The sequence below is a fragment of the Lepisosteus oculatus genome, chromosome 11, assembly GCF_040954835.1.
Source record: "Lepisosteus oculatus isolate fLepOcu1 chromosome 11, fLepOcu1.hap2, whole genome shotgun sequence".
NCBI lineage: Eukaryota > Metazoa > Chordata > Actinopteri > Semionotiformes > Lepisosteidae > Lepisosteus > Lepisosteus oculatus.
The window spans coordinates 7,573,764-7,597,934 of record NC_090706.1 but is presented as its reverse complement, the minus strand read 5'-3'; the positions used below and the strand labels follow the sequence as shown (position 1 = coordinate 7,597,934).

The 24,171-nt window shown below is 45.5% G+C and overlaps 1 protein-coding gene across 14 annotated transcripts in view; it reads right to left on the bottom strand.

The window, feature by feature from the left end:
• epb41a (erythrocyte membrane protein band 4.1a) overlaps nucleotides 1-24,171 on the bottom strand; it is an 81,261-nt gene that overhangs the window by 52,448 nt on the left and 4,642 nt on the right. The window contains exon 1 of one of the 14 annotated variants that reach the window (XM_069195504.1): nucleotides 11,755-11,916. The exons of 12 other annotated variants lie outside the window; for them this stretch is intronic. The gene's annotated coding sequence lies outside the window, so the exon portion shown is untranslated. Of the gene's footprint in view, nucleotides 1-10,911; nucleotides 11,043-11,754; nucleotides 11,917-24,171 lie in introns of those variants that run through there. One more of the 14 variants, XM_015348563.2, reaches the window with a different exon arrangement.

Below are 24,171 nucleotides of genomic sequence, written 5' to 3'. Positions count from 1 at the left end.
CGGCTCCCCTGCAACTCTGAATGGGAAGAAGTGGTTAGAAAATGGATGGACAAGAAATCACAGCTAGAATTCAGAAATAGAAAATATACTTGCTCTTTCACACGGAGAAATAAAAGTTCTCCTGGAAGCCTACTGGACTGGTCACGTGTGGCAGCAATCACACCATCAGCAGACGGAGCTGAGATGCGGTTTACGATCACATTCCCCGAGTGAGTTAAGAGCACTCTCTTAAGAAAACTTCAGACACCAGAAGAGACGGGACTCTGAGTTCCCGTCGGTGAGGGGGAGGAAGAATGTGCATAAAAGAATTAAAACCAAGGCTGGCCATCAGGTGTGACTGAGGCCGGCACTGATATATGGTTTGTCAAGCAGGAGTGCTGAGCAAGGTCAGGGGGCAGGAAGTGGAACAGACTTCCTGTGCGAAGGGGCAACTGGAGCAGAGAGGAAGTCCAGTGCAGGTGAACAAGATGGCTGCCTTGTCCGAGATGAGGTGTAGTGGTCTACCCACAGTGTGGACAGCAGGTCTGTGGGTTGCTTTTGTCCCTTTTCCAACTAAAAAAACAAGGATCAGCAAGGAGGTTCCTGAAAAACCATGCTGTCTCCCCGCTGCTTCCCAGATAGGATGGAGCTGGCTTTAAACAAACCTGCTGGCCGTTTCAGTTGTAAAAGTTGACGTTTCCCGGACTTGTCTGCTCATCGACTTTTTAAGGCTTCTCTTAAAACCTGGAGGGGCGGGTGCTCTTCAGGATCAGGGTGCCATACCCCTTGAATAAGGGGGTAAAAAACAGGCTGGAGGTGCCTGTCAGAACCCTTGCAACAGGAAACCGAACATCATATGAATGATCAGACAGAGAGCTTACTTCTCTTGAAAAGCTTCGGGACTGCACAGTTCCTACAAATGCCCCTGAAAACTCTCTCCTTTCAGCTTCACCTTCAGGCAACAAGCCTCCTGGAAGAACTCTTGTGGGCGGAGGCCAGCACGTGACATCGAGAGGGAGCATCTCTGGGCCCTCGTTGTCATCAGAGCTCATTTCCACTTCTCATGGCCGACAGAGCAGCCTTCATCTCGGGTCAAGAGCGATAACCGACTCCCAACGAGGGCCCAGTATGTGGGCCACAGCTCAAATGTCAGCTCGGGAAACAGGGGAGCAGAGCAAACAAGCTCCTATCCAGCGCCAAATCCCAGCTCCGAGAGGGACTGCGGAAGGAGTGTGCACAAGTCTATCAGGAGACGCGGATCTGGCTGTAAAATAACTGGCTCAAGGCACCCAAGCAACAGGAGGAAAAATACAATTCAGCAAAACACAGGCTGAAAAATTCAAATAAATCCTAGTGTGCAAGGAATACCCGCTGCGGTTTAAAGATCTGTTCTTATTTAGATATTCTCTACTATAAATATGCAAGGCGGTCCTGAACTGTGAAAAAATGAATCAATTCTGTGTCTGTTTCTCAAACAGCCTTTGCACACAACCGATGTGAACTCCAAAACCTGGCTGTGTCACAGAGTGCCCGTGAGCCTGCACGACCGCACTCGTGTTGCAACGCAGGAGGGAGAATTGCACAAGGCGTGTGTCATCACAGCCTTCTTACACCTCGCCGCTCTCAACTTGTCTTCCCCAGCCAGCAGGGCCCTGCAGCTCCAGCACCACAATCCAAGCAGGAAGGACAACACATGCCGCTCGAATGCTGGCTCGGAGCTGGGGCGCTGAAAGTGAGCTTAAGGATTTAGAGGGGGCTTTAAAGTTAATCAGCCCCAGCGCGGGATTAGAGCGATCCGCACTGATGTGCGGGACGAGGCAGCTGGGCGGGTGCTCAGCGGGGCCCAGGATTACTCCTGCCAGCCGCTCTTTGCCCACACGCACAGAGGAAACAATGGAGATCGGCTCTCTGTCCCACTCGCCTGCGTCACAAGGTCAGGCCGGGGTCACGAGCCCCCTGCACCTGGTCCTTTACAGAGGGCTGCTCTCGGCGCACCTGCTTTCAGCAAACTCCTCTATTATTAACGACGGTTCATCGCGCGTACATAGCACTTTTCTGGACACTCCACTCAAAGCCCTTTACAGGCAATGGAGACTCCCCTCCCCTCTAAGCCCCACCTGGAGGACGTGACGGCAGCCATAGTGCGCCAGTACTCTCCCCACTCACCAGCTCTCAGTGGGGAGGAGAACAGTGATGAAGGTCATAGATGGGGATTATTAAGAGGCCATGACTGGAAAGGACCAATTGGAAATTTGGCCAGGTAATCACCCTGGGATTGTTTAACGACCACAAAGAGTCAGGACCTCGGTTTTATGTCTCATCCAAAGGACGGCACCTTTTTTCAGTATAGTGTCCCCGTCACTGTGGGCCGTAATGCCCCACAATATAGACCGCAGGGTGAGCACCCCCTACTGGCCCCACTAACACCTCTTCCAGTAGCAGACTCGGCTTTTACAGGAGTCTCCCATCCAGGTACTGGCCAGGCGCATGCTCCAGTGTGTCGCCAGATGTGAGTTGCTGGGTGATATAGCTTCTGGCTATAAGATTTCGATTTTTAGCATCTGCCTGTCTACACATAAGTCCCACCCAAGAGCTCGAGTGCTGCCACTGGATGTTTTTGCTGAAATCTAACTGGAAATTGAAACCAATCTGAATCTGAAACTCAGCATCCCCTCAGTTTTGCATTCATGCCTAACCATGCGGAGAATGTTTAGCACACAACTCTTCTCTGTGCTATGCTTTATTGCCTTACCCTTATCTTGTGTTGTTACTTACTGCGCTTGTTTCCCTTGTTGCTTTCATGGCTTTTCACCTAATCCACCCCAAAAAAAACACTGAAAATATTCAAACTGGTTACATGGAAAGACCATGAAGTGGAAGGATTTGCATACTACTGCTCCACACTAATTTGAATGCAATTATTCCACATTCTTCAAACAGGCCCTGCAAAACTTGTTCACTTCAAATGGCCAATAACTGACACAGAAGAAGAGGTGGAATATGCTGATAAAACACTGACCAGATGTGAAATGTTAAGTTCCATTGAAAGTCTAGTGTTGTACACTAATGGCAGTCAAGCACAGAAAACCCAACCAATCTATGAAAACAACAGTTGTTTCCGCTAGTAAGTGTGAAGCCGAATTTAAGCTGTAATGTCTAGGTAAAGGCTATGCCTCTGGAGTCCAACCTTCACCCTTATTCTCTATCCCACTGAGAGACTGTGAGCCTTCCAATAAGAGAAGCACTGAATTGATCCTTAATTGCTTAATTAGCCCACATGCTGCAGGTCACTTCGATAATTAAGGATTAGCTGGAGCAAGGGCTTGAGATGGCCTGAAATCCAGCAGCCAAGGATGACCATCCCTGATCTATGCAGCACAAGCCCTTCAATCCATTTAACATACATCGGCTGTAATACTTGAAGAATCTGTTTGGTCTAGCAACCGATACCTTAGGGAAATCAATAGCCTTCATCTAGCCTCTGCTGCTAGAAATGTCATATTTAAAGGCTGGAAAGATATTGACTATTAACTCTTCATGAAAGGGGATCTCTTATGTCACAAGGGAAAACTCCCGGAGTAGCACATGTACACAATGAGATGAGTTTAATTAGATATTAATGACACAGATTTTGTGCCTCAGACATTTTGTCGATCAATGTCTAGCTGACATCACCGTACACCCCTTTCACCTGGAGCACAGACCTCGCCCCTCTCTCATGACGACAACCACGAAATTAGACTCCAAATAAACCGGTAAATGCATCACAAAAGTAAAACAGGCATATTTTGTTTAACACAAAAGAAACCTGCATGATGTGTTTAATTAACATTTTTGCATGACAGAAAAAAAAAAGAACTCTGCTTTCCATAAACATTTTGCTGCACAAAGTGTAACCAATGTAAATGGCACCAGTTACCCTGCATGGAAGCTATGGGAGCTGGTTACCTTACACAGAGGCTGTGGGAAATTCTGTATTTTCTGTGCAGGTTGTAACATCATGGCTGTATAATAAGCCTCTGCTCAGCGAATATGGGTTTCTATTAGAAAGTGAAAAGAAAATGGCAAAAATAGATGTGTGTAACTGAGTAAAACCTTTTCGTGGATCAAAACGATTGCAAAAAGGGCCTCGATGTTCTTTGTGCATTTTTCCAATTGTCACGGCATCGAAACCAAAAATGTTAGAAACCCCTCGCAAAAGTCCCTCAACTGTGTGTTTGTAGAGTCTGTTTTTCAGAGTAAGCTCGCCGCCCAGGCGTGCGGAAAAGGACCCGAGAGCCATCTGGCCTTCGCTACCTCCACAAAACACTTTGGGTTTGTAGACAAACAAGCGTCAGACTTCAGAGTTTATCACAGACCTGCACATCCGCAAAGATGAAAAACTCTGTCATGGCTGTAGACCATGCTGACGCATCGGTACAGAAACATCAAACACAGCAACTTAAAAATAGTCTAAGTGTAAAACACAAGAGCACTCAACACTCATCAAAACGGAAATCTATAAAAAGCTGGAAAAGCCTCATTTTTTTTCAAATCTAGGGGAATCAAATCTTTCTTTTCTAGCAGGATATTTGCAAGTTGGGAAATAAGCAACACTCGGTCTGAGAAAGGAAGGAGGGGATGAAAAAAGGTGAAAATGAGGCAGGCAATAAACTGTTCACAGATCTCTAATGCAACCCTGTGAGGATGTGCAAGGCGGGGAAAAAAAAGTTGGGAAAATTTTCTTCCGCACCTCCGTGCGCAAAGTTAAAGTGCAAAACTTTCTCCCAGCTGCACCGAGACACTTAGTAAGGTGGAAGAGCTGGAAATGAAGTCTCTGCCTTTCTGTAAACACTGGGGCCCACTGCGTCTCTCAGGATCCTCCGTGGAATCCTACTTAAAACCCACTCGAGATCGCACTCCTGTCTGCGCTACCTTCTTGCAGCTGCAAGGAAAAAATAATCCTGCAGATTATTTTTTGTCTGGGGGCTCAGACAGACAGTGCCTGCAGAAAGCCACACACACAGCTGATGAAGAGCTGCAAGCATCCGTATTAATTAAGCAGCACTGGGCGAGAAGAAATGAAAAACTGCTTCTCAAACCACGCTATTGGGGCTGTATCGCAGCTTCCAATCAGCCGCACATCTGTCAGACATTAAAAGTGCGATACTTCGACATGATTGTGTGATTCGAAAAGCACGAGAACTCAAACGCTGGTAAACCAATGCACGCACCATCCTCAATCAATCATTTTTAACCTCCATGTGAGCTTGACCCAATCATCTGACTGGATCGCTTAGTGCAACTCCTGTGTGCTAAAAAACTGGTCAAACATCTCTGCAGAGCCCAATACACCACCGGTCTCTCCCTGACGGAGCCCAGCTGGAATCTTGAGTCCTTGCGGTTCGTGATGGGACCTTCCACACCGACAGCAATGGAAATGAAATGCAAAAATTTGGCCAAACAATAAAATTAAAGCAAGAAACTCTCACTGTCTGCAACAGACAGCACTGTCAGTGTGAAAACAGCGGTGGTTTCCACCTGTCCTCACAGTGAACTCCACATCCTGGACTGTATACACTCTGTGGCCTAAATCCTCTCCCTCTTCACCCTGATTGTTTTTCCTGACCAAAGGGAATCAGGTGAAACAACGTGAATGTAGCTCTAGCAGAGCCAGGGAAAATTATTTTTAGACCCATGTTTATAAAGTTCCTCCAGCTCCGACTCCTCGCTGAAAACAGTCATCCAACTACACCACGTCACAGAGAACGCGGTTTCTGTTTGAATTTTGTTTCAGTGGAAGAACATAACTCTCAAATAGATGCTCTTTTTTACCTTCACAGAAACTAAGATTGTTTAATTTGTACTATTTAGTATCCTTAATCCACTGTACTAATTATTTTTTTCTGATATATCTTTATCCTGGCAATGTTGTGCTAAGGGGCACTGAAGAAAGGTGCTGGATAACTATCAGCAGTCTCTCCTCACACTTGCCTTGCGAGGAGCAAGACTTAACACTGCAGTCACTCTGCCAAGAACAGATTCCTGTTTTGGTGACAAACCCGATTTATGTTTATAAAAAGGAAATTGAAGATGTTTTTCAAAGGAATACACATTCAGATATGCCAGATCCTAAAAATAGACTAGAAAGAAGCCAACTGAATTTTTTGATTATGGTGCATTTCTTTGCTCTTTTTTCCTTTTTGTTTCAAGGGCTTGATTAAACATAGGAAAACACAGCAAACTGTTTTTCCACCTTGTTCCCAAGACAGACTACTGTTAACTGATAATATTACAGCAGGTATCTGGACTGAGATATTATATAGAAATGTATATATCCATCTAAATGCCACTAATAACACCAAACATTGGGGCTCTTGAAAAAAATCTAGAAACCATCTAGAAAAGATCTAGATGTTGGGAATTTAATGCAACCCAGTGATACACTTTGGTGATGGGAATCTCCATTCTGGAATCTTCTAAAGTCCACTGCTAACTGGACTTTCTATTCAGCAGATCTTACAATAGAAGGATATCACTTGTACCACCCAAACCAGTCTACTGATGATGCTGTATCCCTTGCCCTTCACCTGGCCCTGTCCCACCTGGATAAGAAAGACTCTTATGTAAGAATGCTGTTCATTCACTTCAGTTCAGCATTTAATACAATCATCCACCAGAAGCTGACAGAAAAATTGAGCTTTAACACCTCCCTTTGTAACTAGATTCTGGACTTTCTGACCAAGAGACCTCCGACAGTCCGGATCGGTAATAACACACCGATCACCATGTAGCACCATGAGCACTGGAACAGCCCACTGCTGTTCACACTGATGACTCATGACTGTACTGCCAAGCACAGTTCAAACTGCATCATCAAGTTTGCCGATGATGATAGTGGTGGACCTCATTAGCAACAACGATGAGTCACCATACAGAGAGGAGGTGGAGCAACTAGTGGACTGGTGTACAAACAACAACCCATCTCTGAATGTAAACAAAACAAAAGAGATAATCATTGACTTCAGGAGGGCCCACGCTGATCACTCCCCACTGTACATCTAACGGTTCCCCTGTGGAGACAGTAAGAAGCACCAAGTTTCTTGGTGTACACATTACAGATGACCTCACTTGGTCCCTCAACACCACCTCCCTAGCCAAGGAAGCACAGCAGCGTCTCCATTTCCTGTGGCAACTGAGGAGGGCAAACCTTCCTCTGCCCAGTCTTACCACTTTGAGAGCATCTTGACCAGCTGTGTCACTGTTTGGTTTGGGAACTGCAATGCTTCAGACCTCAAGACCCTGCAATGAATTGTGGAGACAGCTGAAAAGATTACTGGAGCCTCCCTGCCTTCCATTTCTGTCACCCATCACAAACGCTGCTTACACAGGGCCTCCAGTATAGTAGATGACCCCTCCCACAAACTCTTTGCCTTCTTACTATCTGGAAAGATATCCCAGTATACGGGCCAGCTCCACCAGACTGGCTCCTCAACACCCTGGAATCTACTTGCACCCGCCCCAATTCCAGAAACAGGGTTTAAATCCCCCCCCCCCCCCCAGTGCGTTGTGTATATTGTATTATGTATTTGCACTATCTGCACTTTGCACTATGTGTATCCTGTCTACAATGTCTATGTCAGTGTCCTGCCTGTATTTGCACCGTGGACCAGGAGGAACAATATGTCGCTCCACTGTATACTTGTATATGGCTGAAATGACAAATAAACAAACTTGAACAAGATACCAGGACCCTACATGCCCCAGAGAACAGTAGTTAACACATCCCGAACGTTTGTTTACATTCGCCACTTAGCACAGCTCTCCAGAGTCATCACAACCAGGCAGTACCCAGTCACAGGCTGGGAACACTTTTCGGATCTAAAAACCTCCTTCACCATCTCTCCCTGCCCCGCATGGTACCCCATCTCCAATGCTGAAGTGACAGTCATTTATCCCAGTCATCAATGTAGTTTTCCAACGTTCTCTTGTCTTATTTTATAGACCTTACTGTGGTCTGCTGTTCTTATCAGACATATAGGATTAAAGAAAGCAGCGTTTAACAGTAAATCTAAAATTTTGGAAAGAAGACAGCAGACGGTGTGAAAATGCAGGTTTTCTTCTTGCTTAGAAATTCAACGGCCATTCAGTGGTCCGATAAAGAGATTACAGTGCTCTATCGCAGTCTGGAACTGGACGCCTGCAAATGTGCTGTGCCAGCAGTTTTTTAGCCTTTCATACGCTCCAGCACAATGGAGATTAATTATGACCAACTGCTCAAGTTGCATCACGACGGCTGCCCCTGCCTCACAGCTTGCATGCTGTCCAAGGGGCAATAATCAAGCAAGTATGGGGTGATAGTTCTGATTACCTACAGACTGCTTCACAGTGCCAGAGCAGAAGAGCCATACTTCAGTGAGTGATGCATCTGAAGTCTCTGACCACAGTGGTGGAATCTTTCTGAAGCCGGCACGTGACATCACAATGGACAGCTGACCTCATGTTTGCTTCTTTAAAATGACGTCACACTGTGGTGACCACAGGCCCATAGTGGCCTGGCTCTTGTCCTGTAAGCCTGGTTTCTCAGGATCATCCCACCACACGCCACGCAAAGTGACCACTCTGTATGTTCCACGGATTCTGAGTACCAAACAAACGCTTAAAGAACAGCGTCCTGTTCCCTCCTAGTGTGTCCCCTAGTCCTGATCCTGCAGGCTCCTCTAACAGTACCCTCCATCTCCCATTGTCCTTTACTGTCTCAAGTCAGTCAGAGTTAACGGCATGATCACAAACTCAACCAGGCATGACACAAGATAATCAAAATGACAATGACAATGACTATTCTTTCGAATGGGCCACACACTTATACTGTAAATAGAGGATATTCTCAGGAGATCTGGTCTTTAAACACCTAAATAGACCAGAGAAATTTATGCAGAACTGGAGGATTTCCCTCAGAGCTTCTCTAATGCACCACTGTTTTACTACAGGGGGTGATGGGAAACAGGCGAGTACCCCCAGATGCACTACAGCGCGTCAGATATTTTCTCCAAGAGGGAGTAGGTGTGCGCGCGGGGAGGGGGGAGGTCTTTGACGATGCTCTGTGAAGCGTGGCGGCAGCACATTAAGGGCTCTGGGGATACCCCTCCACCTTTTGTTTGCCTGGAGCCGCCCCTCCGTTCGGCATCATCGAGCCGACGTGCTCCGGCCTCGCTCCTCCCCCAGACTGAGGAATCAGACCCCGGCTGTCCCTGAAGTACACAATCCCAGCCCTGCGACTCCGAGCTGGAGGCCATCCTTCAGGAAAACGACCTCCAGCCCAGGAGTTCTCGTCTACATCAGGGACATTTTCATTTTCGGGAATATCCCGACGTCCACTGCGCTGAGCTCCGTCTTCGGCGGATCATACCATTATGGGAAAAAAAACTAACTAACATAACTATGATGTTGACAATAACATCTGGCACAGAACTGGAGCAAAGATAAAAGGCTTTCAGACCTTGCAACAGAAGCTTCTAGGTCTTCTGCACGTCAGTTTCATCTGAGAATGTGTCAATCCAGGCAGTTTAGGACACATGTACTGCACTCCTCAGCCTTTTCCATACCCAGCTCCTAACCTCATCACAATGCAGGAGACAGGACACTGGGAGCGCTCCTGACGAGGGCTGAAGGATTGAAGGCAGGAGGTCTTACGTGTTACAAAGGTCAGCAGCCCTTTCCCCACACACACACATACACAAAAACATAATTTATCGTTATTTCTAGTTTCGCTTGCGCAGCGGGGAAAGTTAATGTGCAGCCAAGTCTAAGTAGAGCAGGAGTTAGGGGCAAATTCTAACCCTCGCTTTCAAAAGACAGGGCCGAGCTCCAGCGATTAAGGGCAATTACGTCTCACAAGCTCACAAGACTTCGGAATCTTTGCGTAATGAAATGTTTATTTTGCACGTCGAAATTACTTTGCGGTCGTGTAAAAAAAAAAAGCAATGATACCACACGAAAAAATCCCCACCATCCTTCTGGTAAACCAAAGGAAGAACAAACCGTGTTTTGCTAGCGAGAAGGTGCCGTGCTCAGAAAAGGCACTGAATGCGTTACTAACTGTATTGCCAACAACTAACGACATACAGCTGTGCTTTTTAACACACTGTAACTTCTCCTGGGAGTTATCTGCTACAATTAAACTGCATCGCAACAAAAAAAAATTAAAAACCTTCAGCAGAAAACGAGCCATTTTTATACATTTCTACGTCATTAATATTTCAATCAATCAGAACATGTCTGATCTTTCACAAGACTCGCAAGATTTGTATTCCCTTGTCATAATCTTTATTCTCAGACCAACTCCATTAAACAAAGTGTCTTACTTTATCGATTCAAGCTTCCGACTTTGGATACCAGAAGCGCAAAATGTCACAATCCCAAATGAATACCAACAAATGAGATTAGGAGGGCTTTCAAGTTGGATACAAGAGTGCCCAATTTCGCACCTCTGTGAAGGGCCGGCAATGTTTGTGATTGTTCTTTTGTTTTGTACCCGAAGAGCGGAGTTTATATTTCAACAACAACAAAGATGATAACCCGTGTAAGTGACAGAAGACAGAGTGAAAGGAGACCCTAAACTCTGTGCTTGCATTCAGTTGCCTTTATATCAAACGCGTTTTCCCCATCGAGGAGAAATTTTAAAAAAACCGAGGTCACTCGCACCCAGCACTTTAAGGGAGATAAATCTCACGTTGGTGGAAGCGATGCCCACTTTTTCTACATAAAAACGTCCCCGTTTCGATCTCCAATAACTAAACCGAATGAAAAGTCTATACTTTCATTTTCTTTACACAAAGGAACACCTCACAAACAAAACGCTTCCGAGCCCTACACCAGCTCCAAACACAAAAGGAAAGGCTTCTTGTACAGGTTTGCGCCGCAAACGCGACTGGGAAGGATGAGGTTTACAACCTGGGGCAGGCGGAGAAGTCTTCTCCCCTTCCCCGTCGGCCTCGGGGGGGTCCGTGCCTCTTTTATCTCGCAGAAGCGAAATGTCTCTCCGGACTAAGAGGTTACAAACCCCGTGCGTGGAAAACTTGTGCTTCACCACACCAGTGAGCTGCGACACCAAGCCTGCGCTTCATCGCTCTTAAAAAAAAAAACAACGCAATTCCCGCGAACCGCCCCCAAAAAGATTATCAATACCGACTGTTCAATATCTGCAAAAGCCAACCTGGAGTACTGAGTCGGGGGGCGATAAATGAAAATGAGGTTGTAGGTGTTGCAAGTTTTACCGACGCGTGTTTGAACGGTGGGCACCATCATGCTTTGAATGATGCGTCTGAAACGCACTACCTCACCCTTTAGGTAATGCAAATTAAAACGCATTTCAAACGACTTCCGTTGTACCAGGCTTTTGATAACCTCACTGTATTTATCGTACTACGACGCGTGTAGCATTTAAACGTTCAGGTTTCAGCGGCGGAAGCGATAGATTCGGCGCGTTGTAGCGTTGCCTGTTAATACCAAGCAGACCGCCTCTCTCAGGATTAACCCGTTTACTCGTCTATATTTAGATCATCAGGTTTTACGCAGTTATTATTTCATATTTGTTCTTCCCAAGGTTGTTTATCCTGGAAGGGGGGGGGGGGTGGGTAGTAGTGGTGTTGAGGCAGGTATTTTAAATGATTCATGGATGAAAATGGCGCCGTGTGTGTAAAAAAAAAAGAATAAAAAAATTCCCTTCCACACACACTCACCACATAACGCGTAATACCGTACACCGATAAGGTGAAAGATTAGCGTTGGTCTTACCTTCTCGTTTCTTTGTATCGCCGGTGGAAAAAATAAATCCCGAGCTGGAAACGTGTCAGATGGCCAACGATAGTCCATTCATGAACGGCACGGTACGGTCTTACAAACCCATGTGTGTGTGTTTTTTTTTCTCCCTTTTTGGCCCCCCCTCTCCCTCTCTCTATTTTTTTTTTTTCACTGGTGTTTCAAGATTCGCGTAAAAAAGGTGGGGCTCCATATGCAAAGAGCGAACTTTGTCCAGGGAAGCAGCCAATGCTGTCGCTGCAGGCTGCGCCATCCCCCCAATCGCGGCGCGGGGCTTCGCTGGACCATTGAAAGCGCCAAGGCAGAAGCTGCAGCGCTCAACAGGGTGCTGTGCCCAGATCGCAGCCTCTTTCTTGTTATCCTGCTACTTTATAAAGGACTTCATAGCGCCGCTGCCTGCACGGACTTGGGACCCTAGCCGCTGAAATACTGTTTCCTGCCCGACCGCTGAATTAGTAGAATTTCCTGACCTGCAGAAAACGCCGTTTGTTCGGTCTCGGGAAAAGAGTTGCAGGAGCAGGTGGATATACAGTATTTATAATATATTATGAAACATTCCTGCTACAGCCCAAGAGCTAACGTGTACAAAACCGCAAACTTCGTGTAGTACACCTGGTCTTCTGAGGCGACCTGATCCCATGTCGCACTCCGGGCCTGAGCAATAATACATTCACAAACCGCTGGCACAAAATAGGGATTTATTCATAGTTATATATATTATTTACAACAGAACGTCACTTTCCCCTGTGCATTTGAACGAGTCGTGAAATGATAAAGCACATGGTTAGCGTTAGCTTTCGGAATGAAGCTTGCTGAATGAATGGATCCCAAACACCGGATCTTCTCGAAATTCTCAGTGAGTTATATGCATTTGCGTCAGTGCTAAGTTCTTCCCACAGATTCCTTTCTTACTGCACAAACAGCAATAGGAAGATTTGGGTATTTCACTTCTTGAGTCTGACGACGCATAGAAAATTAAGAGGTAGCATCCTCTGCAACATTAACCCTAAAACGTTGAATTCCTAATATGGTAGTGTGGGTTTTCCCTCACGTCCCAGCACAGCAGGGCCATCTTGCTAGGGATTACCAACATTGTGTACAGCAGGGGTCAAGTTGAATACTTGTAGGTCACACACAAAGCTGCTTGAAACTTTCAGAAAGTAATTTCAGGAAAGCGAAATATCCCCGAGCCTTAGATCACCAAGGAATCTACTAAATCTGCCTTCTTGCTAAAAAATGAATGGAAGATCCCACTCAAGGCCCTGTTTCAACCCGAGCCCATAAAACATTCAATGAAGGGCTGGAACTGGCCTTTTGTCAACTATTCATCTCTCCTCCACGTCAAGGCCTTCATTCAAATTAAAAGAAAATGTAGTAGTTCTTCAACCTGCCTACCGGAATGGAACAGACCACTTAAAAAAAAAATGGTCCCTATAAAATAAAGCATGGATAGTATTTAAATACAGTATATACGTAGAAATACATGTAAAGGTAATTAAAAAATGCCTATAAGGAAAACACACAACAAAAGGAGACAGACTGGCTCAGCCAAGATGTGTAGCTTGAGAACCACTGAGGTGGAAGTTATCTGATCAAGCAGGAGCTAGGAGAGACAACTAGGAGCCTTCAAAATAAATCACCCCACAAACAGCGCTGGCTCAGAGGGGCCTGGGTGTGGTGGAGGAGGTGGGGGGGGTTCACAGAGACAATAAAAAAGCACATGTTTTCAAAGTCACTCCTCGCGGGGACGGGAGGGAAGGGTCTTACTGAGCAGACAATGGCTTGGCACTCCCCCACAAACGCGTCACCTCCGCGATCTGTCCGTAAAACACATTCCAGCAGAACCCACCCCCCCTCCCATCGGCAAACTCTTATAAATAATAAATACCTCCCTGCAGGACCGAGGGGACACGCTGGCAGCCTGGACCAAACTTCTAAATCAAAGAACAGTCGGTCGCCGTCGTCTGAAATATCATTTTTAAAGTTAATGGAGGGAGCCGTGTGTGGCTGGGGGAGGGGTGGGGGTTTCTAAAAAAATAAATACATGCCAATTAAAAACACAACAAAGCTTTTCCGCTCCCGTGCTGTCCCGGCGAGACGTACCCATCAATAATTTGTGGAGCGACTGCTTGTGACAAGAAACAAAGCGAAATGCTGGGAAGACCGCAAAGCCAAGAGCCAGAGCTCTCTGGGGGCAGAGCCTGCTAGTAATTGGCACATTGAAGCTCCTTTTAACCAGTCCCCCCCGAGAGAGGCTATTTGGAAGTATAATGTCATGATTCGGTTTTTCTAATCCCAATCCCTTCCCCGAAATAGGCACAGATAGCAAGTACCGCATGCTGCCCAGTAGCATCCCTTCACACATTTACAGTGTATGTCTCCTAGAGGAAACGTTAGGAGTACATCATCCTTCACAAAAAGTGCAAACCAGCTAATTTTACCCAAAGAGTGCAGAATTAGCAAATCAAAGCTTTTTAGGGGTACATACAAAACTTTGAAAATGGTCCAGGGATTTTTCCAAATTGAAATCTTAGATTGCAATCCACACCTGGTTTTAAAAAAAATACGTTTCTACATCTTGTCTTTGCACTTACTGATCACTTGATGTAGACAGGCTGAACAGCTGAACAACTTACAGGAGGCAGAGGAAACTGAAAGTCTCTCTTCTGTGATCAATTCACTGCACCTTGTGCACACATTATATACAAGCATGAACAGACATAAATCAATGTTCTCTGGAACTGTGTTCTCTGCAGCTTCTGCATAAACACACACACAGAATACAGTGTCTGAAACTACAGTGATATTCTATGAACTTTGCTTTGATAGTCACAGTGAATTATACCTAAGAAGAAAAAAAGCATTACAGTTCATAATACTGTGATTTTATACATCATGTAGTCCCCTTTACAATCCTGATAACTGCAATTATCCAATTTTGCACTTTTCACTTTTGAAATAATCCTGGTTGTCTTTAATAATGTGAGGTATACATTCTGTTTAAAGTAACATTGAAAAAACGGAGTTGCAGGTGGATATTTGCTAGAACGTCGTGCCAGGAAGACTAGAACAGAGTACTAGATCGATCACACTTTGCCTGCGAAAAGGATTCAGAAATGTGCTTTCCACATAATCAAATGCACTGTTCATACGCCCTCCAGATTTTGTCTGGGGGTCCAAAAATATATACACGGCAAAACGTGAAATGCTGCCGAACCCTGTTCTTGATCACTGTTTAAGCCTAGACGGTAAAGGAGAGGAGGAAAAAACATCCACATGTCCAATCATATGGACTGTCCGCAGGCAAGACATGAAAAATGTCCCATCAAAGACCACAGGAGGGCCGTCTCTTGCATTGTTCCTGCAAGCAAACACACGACTGAGGCACCCGGAGTCAGGGAGCAAGAAATAAGACTGCAATCTCTCAACAAGATAGTTTCCCATTATTTAGAAACCGTTTGTGACCGTGCAGAGGAATAAAAAAAAAAGACAAAGACGGCCAGCCAGTCGCACGCCTGTCTGGGCCTCACCCTGGCCTGAGTGGTGGCTGGTGCCCCTGCTTCTGGAGGCCAGCAGGCTGCTGTGCGGAGCAGTTTGCAGAGGCTCTCGCTAATGCAAGGAGCAGGTGTTCAGCCAGACCCCCAGTGAAATGAATCGGCCGCACCTCGCAGACACACAGTCCCGAGAGGGCCGGGGGGGTACACGGAGCCCCACCCCCTCACTTTGTCTCCGTCCTGCCCTGTGTTTCAGCGAGGGGCTGCAGGCCAGCTGAGCACATGGCTGTTCATTTCTCCCCTCCGCGTCTCGCCTCTAACCTCTCACGGCCTGTTAAAGATGACATAATCGCCGTCCTTGATGTCAGAATGAGCAGTCATTGTTTTTCCTTTGTTTTACAATGAACCAATTTTGAAAACCCATCTGTGGTTTTATATAATGAGGCTATTTGTACCATCATCCTAAACACAGCACCAAATGTAGGAAGCCTTGCTTTTGTAGAACAGCAACAATAATATAATGACATAGATGCCACTGTGAATATCATAGTTGTTTATGATCTTTTGCTTCTGCCTAAATCTGGTGTATTTAGGTTTATCTGGAAGGGAATGTTTTAATCTTGCAGAAGGTGAAATTGCAAACAACTTGATTCCACTGTTTCCACACAGTCAAAATATTGTTCCACCAGTGGATGAAAAACTGGAGATATGGAAAAGCTCAATTAATAACCCATCAGTGGTTGAGGAGTGATTCATCATCTCTTCTCATTTACTTGCACAGAGAACAAAAGCAGGTATTGTCCTCTGCCTTAGTTAAACACCTCAGTACATTACATAAAAACCGACTGATAAAAAAAATCTTCCCGATACAAAAAAAAGATATTGAATTGGAATTACCAAGTTTATTTATTTCTTTTACTCTAAGTTAAGTTCAGTCAAAAAAAATTACCCATTTTAGGATCAACATTAGGATATTTTTACAAATTCTAGCTTTTTCCTCCATCTACAGTTCCCCGAGATGTGAAACTCGGAGAACGAAAGTCAGCCACAACTTTCACTGTGCTGTGAGTAGTTTGAAAAACAGGGGGTCAGCAGTGTGTTCAGTTTTGCTGGTCTTGCTGCACGAATTAGGGACAGAGGTCTAAATACCAGAAAGCAAACACCTTTGATACGAAACAGGGGGGAACGTGGCTTCAAACTCTTTACTAGCGAGAGCCTGGTCACAAAAAAATAGATTCAAAGGTTCTACATTAGTCTAACTACACAGCGAGTATCACATCAAAGAAGGAACAAATAAAACACAGGTATATTTTTAAAAAGCAACATATAAAATCGTCTTTGACAAATGTACATCTGTGGGCATAAGAAAGAAGCATCTTCAAGGATATGTCACACACTGCAATAACAGAACTGAAGTCCTTACAAATGCAGTACGACACTAAATATTTCATCATTTAAAGTACTATACTCTAGAACAGGGTTTCGTTGAAAGTCTATTATTCATTAAACAAACTGTTGAGAATGTAAATATTTTATCTTACTATGTGGCATTCTCGCACACTTCTGCTTGGCTGCTTTATAGCAGCACAGCTTTTTGAAAAGATTCTAGGAGGTGGACACAGCTAAAACAAATATATATATTTTCAAGCCAAGAAAAGTGGCAATCTGGCACTGACACGTGCGTTTGTTTCTTTGACAAAAGACTCATGTGTAAGTCATCCTGACGGTCGGGTAAAGTGAAAGTAAGAGGGGACAGCAGGAAGAGTTTGAGCTCTTGTCCACCACACCTCAGAGCTGCGTATCCAGGAGATTGGAGATTGCAGGGATTGGGGCTGTTCTCCACTTTAAAAATGGAATCATCCGCACTGTACTATCCTGTTAATGAGTTTAGTATTTCTAAGCATCATGTTTGTTTGTTTTTTTTTTAAATTGGATCTAAGAATATGTATTCGATTTTTTTATTTATTTATCATATCACAGGGTTGATTATGTGACAACATATGGAAACCGACAGGCCCATCCGTGTATACTGGTTGGTATATATGGCATGAGACATTCATGAGGGACGGCAGATGTCTTTAACCCTGGCTCTGATCACTGTGCTTTGGCGTCTTCTTAGGCAGCTGTGGTTCTGCTAGACCTGCAGTGATGAATCAGGTTTACTGCTGTGGCACAACAGACAGGGAGTGAGATCGAGATCGTGAAAAACACCAGAAAGGGGAGAGAGGGACAGACGGAGAGAGGGAAATTCAGAGAGAGAGGGAGACAGGGATGAAGATGAGAGAGGAGAAAGACCAAGCAGATCACAGAGACTAAGCATAAGAAACACAGGGAGAGATTGATGATGTGGGATTGGTCCTCCTTACTGCCGCGTTCATTTGTTTTTCCCCGTTGAATCCTTAGTGCGGCCAGAACCACAGCAGCATTGAAGTCTTTAAAAATAAAAAAAAAAACCTTTTCCAAACTCCCCGTGGCAGAACGGACAGCGGCGTTGTGGGAGCTCAGATGCGGACACAGCGATGCCACCCTGGCGCCAGGCCAGGGACGTCAGCTCTGATAATCCACAGTCGGTGAGGGGCCTTCCACAAATCACTGCCGCATCGCCCCTGCCCAGCCTGTGCCCATCTGGTGGGCGACAGGCAGCCCGCCAGCCGGCGCGGGAACACGGGATCACCTCGGAGGGGTCCTCTAGCTACGACGCGTGAGTTTACATGAGTCTTGGTCCTGGGGGACTCCGGTGTCTGCTGGCTTTTGTTTAAGTTGGACCCTTAATCACCCGTGTTAACTGCTGCGAGTAATTGATCTGCTCGTCTAGGATTTATTTCTGCACACAGGCCTTCGGTTGTTCTCCGTCCTGGTCTTGGGTATCTCCTGGGTCTTCTGGTTTTTGCACCAGTGACAATAACTTTCAGATCCTTATCCAGGGGCTAATATGCCGTGAAATCATGCAAACGGAACACTGTGGTTGGACCGGTTTCCTGCGCATTCCAAGAACTGCTCCGGGATCAGAGCTCCAGAAGCCACCCTGTGTCTCTGCCAGACGTGCTCTGAAAAGCATCTGTGACAAAGAACCATAAATCACAGGCTCATCAAGGAGGTCACCCTACAAGAGCTACAAGGGACAAAGGTCACAGTGCACTCTGCAGGCAAACGACATCAACCCAAACCTCTTCTTCAACAGCCACAGTTACCCTGAAATGTTCAACTTTCCTGAGCAGTATCTGCCTAATCACTCTTCAAAGCACGTTCCGATCGGCTATAATGTTTTTCCGATTCATTGCTCGGTGGAATGAATTGCAACTTAAATCACTCAGGACAGTGGGTCTCAATCCTATGCCTGGATTTGCCGGTTTTTGTTCCAAATGGGCACTTAATGCTACAGAAATTGGTGTCTAGAACTGATCTCCTTGCTTAGGAGATCAGTGATCAGTTAGGAGAAAGTTTTAGACTCTTCCTGCACTCAGTCCTTGGTTTAAAATACATACTACAGGACACTATTTCACTTGCAGTGTACACAACTTTATATAGTTTCTCCTTAAATTTGGAAATTAAGAAATTGTTTCCTTATTTCTAAATCCCTGCATCAGACACATCTATCCCACAGTGATCCAGTGTTTTTACTTCTGCTTGGTTATCACTTTTATATTTCAGCTCCCACGCCTCAATGAGAGCAGTTCTTAATCAGCACAGGGTTCATACTGATTTGAAGCTTTTTTTTTTAAATCCTCAAAAAGAAAATTAGCTTTTGATCAAGAACTTGGCTGGGGAAAAAATCAGAGAAAGACAACGGTTTCTTAACTGATTCCTTAGAGCAGTGGTCCTGAATAACTCCTATGACCAGATAATACATGCAACTGTACCCATGCAATCCTGAGTTAACACTGAGCTCTCTTCTCTTTTTTCATTTGCACATCAACTCCTGTTTCACACTGCACTGTATTTTAAAAGGCCAAAACTTAAAATATTTTTAAAAACCTATCAGTAACAACTCTCATATTCGCTTTGCGCTCCTATAGATGTATATATAGTCCCTAAAAGATGTATAATCTGCAGACAACACGTAGCTGCTTAAATTTCCATTTCAACAATATAAATCACACTTCCAAATTTTTATAAATTAATTCAGAATACTTCTGTTTAGGGGGAAAAAAAACTTTTTCTCTCTTTATATTGGGAGCGGTGTTGCTATAAACAGATCATCTTTTAGAGCACATTCTTTACAGATGTCCATGTGCTTTGTGCTTCTCATTAATCCCGCGTTTCACCTGTTCCCTCGCTAGCTGTTCCTGGCTCTCTGCTGCCCTCTGTTGGGCAAACACAAAACCGACACTCCGAACCTCAGACAGCCATCACTCCTATGGCACTGCACTTTTCCTTCCTGGATTGGATTATAAAAGGGAAGGGCAGCTCCAAACACACTTAAAGCAAAACGTGTCTTCGTGTGCTTCATCAATCCGTAATGAAACCTGTCTGGGGAAAGTTCACGGGTGGGGATAACTGTCCGCCCACTTGCTGTGAATTTGTGAACCGTTATCCTGCCGCCCTCAACTTCAAAGAAACTGGAAAATAAACTTTTAACCGACAAGAACAAACTGCAGAGCACTTCAGAACACGTGTGTAGAAATGCTTCAATTAATTCACATGCTCCAAGGATTGAGAGTAAGCTCAAACATCTTGTCATTGATGGGACACACTGTACTTATTTCTGTCTTTTTTTTAAAAAAAAAAGACATAGTCTTATCGCAAGGCAGCTTGTACTACAAAAACAAAGGTGCTGTGAATACAAAACAATGTCTATTTGCCCCCCACACAGCTGCCACGAAGAAATATTTTGTGTGCTGAAACAACACCGCAAGAAATGAATGACTGTGTAATTAAAACTGGTCAGCACATAATCCCAGGGTCTTGAATTAAAAGAATTAGAACAAAAGGCTTGAAAAGGTTTGCTATAAATTTGAACCTTAACTCTCCCTCCCTCCCTATTTCTAACACAACTCATCCCGGTCAGGCGCTACACGAAGGGCTGACTCGCAAATTCTCTGCTTCTGACCCGTAACAGAATCTAATCCATAGCTTGCTGTCTGTTGGCAAAATAACACTTTAAACGTAAGTAAGGTAAGTGTTCAGCGTAGCTGTGATGTAAAGTTAGTTTCATGCAACTTTCTCATTGAAGCCCTGGTCTGAAAACCCTGCTCGGGTCCGAACCTGAGGAAAGACGCGCGCCCGGGAAGAGCAGAGCTCGGGGACTGGATGCCGCGCGGGACCCGCCCTGCTGCAGCCCGGCGATGCGCCGCGGGAGCCGCGTGCTGCGGGGAGATAAGGGCGCGCTGGCTGGCTGGCTGGCCGCCCCGTCGCACCCCCTCAATCCGCCCTGACCGCCGCTCGTCCCACGCCAGAGGAGCTGGGGAGAGGGCTCGGTTGTTCTCCGCACGGGCGCGGTCCCCCCCCCAAAAAAACGAGGGCTTTTCAAACTGCCCAATATACCGTTTGTAAACCTCTCACGGTGCGTCCTCTCTCCACGCGTCAGCACCGTGCGTGTGGACGGCCCTCTCGTGAAAAAGCAGTTATCGGCATGCCAGGGGTGTGCCTAGTTAATATACAGTAGGTCTGAGTAAACAAACACCGACAGACCCGGGATGCCCTCTTTTACTCGGCGAGTTTCTAAAACTCAAAGAAAAACAGCTGTTTCATACACCGCGGGGCACTTCGGAATGTGCAATTACAGAGGACTGCTGTGAGGTCAAATTTAGACTCCTAAATCCCCCCCCCCAGCCCCATCTCTGACCCAGTTTTAAACGGTCCTCCTAATCTCCGATAATTCCCTATGAGCTGGGTATTATTTGGGACTATTGCCCAAATAATCACATATATGTTGGCAATCACAGATTGCACTGCAGGTCCTGAGACAGGCTCAAAGGCCTAACCGTTACTGAACTCCCCCATTCTATCGAGAGCAAAAGAACTACAAGACAAAGAAACTGAACTGAGCCCCAGGAGGCCCTGCACAGTGGCAGGAGGAGCAGGTGTCCAGTCTGGTCTGCCACCCTGGCCCAAAGTAGCCCTCCTGGGAGGGGGTCCTGTCTTGTAACTCGGTCTCACTCACCCGGGCCAGATCATGTCAGGACAGCAGAGGGGCAGACAGGGCCGGTCTCCTTTGGCAGCCAGTTCCAAACCAGCGCCGCCCGCCTGCCTTTCCGTTTGCAACAGACATCGATTCCTTAAGCTCCCGGAGTCCGTCCTTGTAAATGGACTCCCCAGACTGGTTTGCTCCGGGGCTGCACACGCCGACCGGAACAGCCTTTTGCTTTGAACCCAAGACGAAGCACCTCGCCAGCCGATCGGAAAATGTCGCACCCAGGTCAAGAGCGAGGTCCGCCGGCGGTCCCCAGACGCATCAGACGAGACCGGGGTGTAAAAGCCAGAAGAAGTGCTAACTCTGAGTACCTGACAGCTATGCGCCTGGCCGACAAACAGACTATCTGGGCACCTGGGTCAACGCCAGCGGTCCACAGCCATCCCAAAACGTCATTCAGCACTCCCCTCATCGCTTGCTTCTTTGACAAAAGAAAGTGTCCCACCGTTCAGCCAGCCTTCTGCAGAACTCAGTTTGACTGCCAGATCCTCTGTTCAACCCCTCCAGGTGGATTACCGATGCAGTGTTGCAGGGTTTCACCTGGTGACAGGAAAATGCTCGACCCAAACCACATCCCCACGTGGGGCACAGGTTAGGGTTCACGGGTTGAAACCCCAGGTGAGACGCCGCTTCACCCCAAACTGCTCCGCCAAAATATTCAACTTCAGAAAAAGGGGCAAATGTAAAATAAAGCAGCCCTAGTCAAATCGAAGCAGGAGCGTTTTAAATTTGTCGAACCTGCTCCTTCCTTCTGGAAAAGGAAAAGGTAGGCTCCTCTGCAGTCTTTTCCCCCTCCCCCAAAAAATCTTTAAAGCCTGGTTTCAAAACCACTAGGACACAGACCAGGAAGTGTGCAGTGGTGAGGGCTCAGCTCACTCTGATACTGCTTGAGACTAACTTAACCCAACAGCAAACTTTATCTGCATCAAGCCAAAACCTTAATAATGAATAGAATGATGATGCTACAGTGAGCTTCTGATTAACAGGGAATCAAAAAAAACTAAAATATGGTGTCTTTCTTCAGCATCACTACATTAGATATTTTAAAAAGCCCTAAAGCATCTGGAATTCTTGTGTTTTATCTGCAGGTATTGGGTTTATCCTGTACTCTAGACAAAAATAAGTTTTACAAATGTGATTTTCCCCTTGTGATGAAGGAAAAGACGAACATGCACGTTTCTGCACTTAAATACCACTATCCACATAGCACAACCCTCTGTGGAATCTCTTCATGTCTAAGCGTATCAGTAGGAATACATTAGGAATCAGAAGAATCTCCACCTTATTTTACAATACAGACTGGGCATTTACAACACACAAAAAGCAATATGCTCAGTCCTGCAGAGATGGGTCTCAATTAGAAGAGGGGATCGGAAAATAACTCATGCGTTAAGTAAATCCATAAACAGAAATCAAACACCACCAATAAGAGAAAAGCCTGAAGCAGGTGAGGCATATCAATTTGTTAATGCAGCCTAAAAGAAAGGGAGTTCAAACAACTTTTTTAAAAGCTCTCTTCAGTACACAAGAAACTTGAACAAGCCCTTCCCCGTATGCCCTTGGTGCTCCTGCAGGGCAGCTACACATGCAAATCAGTCAGTTGCAAAAGCCAGCAATGGCGAAGTTAATGAGTTACCCTTCCTTACAGCTGGTAGCCGTTAAAGGATGAGGTGCACAAGAGGGACAAAGACAACAACAACCCAATGGGTCCTGCCTGCTCAGAGACACTTGGGTACAAGTAAGAGCTACAGCCACTGATGCAACATTACTTCAAAAGGTCATGCATGTATCCTGAGAGCCTGCTTTCAGCACCATGTGATATCTGCCACAACTAAGAGGGTGTACTTTTACAATTGACACCAGGAAGCACTTCTTTACGCAAAGAGTGGTCGAGAACTGAAACGAGCTGCTCAGCATGGCTGCTGAAGTCAATTTCCATGAGACCCAGCAATTTGCTCAGAGACATGCACCTGGGAGCACTTGATAAAACAAGCAACAGAAGCATTTTCCACTATGTACAGTATAAGTGCATACTTGCAGAAAGACCCACACAGTCAATGGAATGAGCAAATGTAGAGCACGTTGCCAGTCACAGCGACAACTCAAAATAAGATTACAATGTAATTAAGTGTACAATGCGTATTCCACCATGCTAACAGAGGATAATTTCTGGAACTGCGGATTTTGTTTATGCTTTAATCATCAATAACAGGAGTGTCCATTTGCTTTCAAGAGACACAGAATACAGTCTTTTTTTCCCAGCTCTAACATTTAGCCAAGAAATGCCACAATCCATCAGAAGTACTTTCTGAAATGTCACACAATCGCATTTAAAAGTACAGCACTTACTGGTAATCTAGGTTTTAAAGGTTAATGGGAAAACTATAAGCATGCACAGTAAAGCCCAATGAACTATAAAAGCCTAATGGACAGACAAAAAGATGCACAACAAAACGATCTATACGAGTTTAGGTCTATAGTTGTAAATCTGAGGAAAATAAAATCCCAAACTCTTGCAACTCAGACTCCTGCCATGTGACTGGACACCTCTGCATGAGAGTTTGGAATAAAGGGGTATCGATACAAGCAAAATATAGTATTTCATCTGAGCAACATCGAAGCCAGCAATAGTTTGCAAGGCTATGTTGTTGTGATTGACAGCTCACATTTCAGACAACACAGTTTCTTCAAGAACATGCAACACCCACACCAATCAGAGCTGAATCAGATTTTTTTTTTCCCTATACGTGAGCAGTCAGGTTGCAT